Here is a 435-nt window from a genome sequence, read left to right as displayed (position 1 = left end):
TGTTGAGATGCAAAAAAATAGAGCGAAGTGCAACTGGATGCTCGCGCTTAAAGCAAGTTTGTTTGTCTTTGAAGGTGTGAAATTGTGTGACTCATGTTCATAGAAAAGAGCTTAAAATAAAATGAGAGTGAAATATGCAAACATGCGTGCAGACAACGAGTGCATTCAAGATTTCATTCCAATGTCAGTTTATGTAACATTAAAATAAACATCAGAACATCAGATGAACTGTAGGACAGTAGGCCGAAATGTTATGCAAAACCTGAAAAGAAACTGCTTCAAGAACATTGAGCGTAATTGAGCAAATACATTTGCATTATCCCACTTGATGCTTTGCATAAAAGCCTCTTATAAATCAATAAATGTAAATGACACTTTTTACTGTATTTTATTCATTCGTGGCCTTAAAACTGATTTTATCCATGTGAATTAATC

This window comes from Xyrauchen texanus, chromosome 22 (genome assembly GCF_025860055.1).
Source record: "Xyrauchen texanus isolate HMW12.3.18 chromosome 22, RBS_HiC_50CHRs, whole genome shotgun sequence".
In the NCBI taxonomy this organism is placed as follows: domain Eukaryota; kingdom Metazoa; phylum Chordata; class Actinopteri; order Cypriniformes; family Catostomidae; genus Xyrauchen; species Xyrauchen texanus.
The sequence above is the reverse complement of the archived record's forward strand: the minus strand, read 5'-3'. Positions refer to the sequence as shown.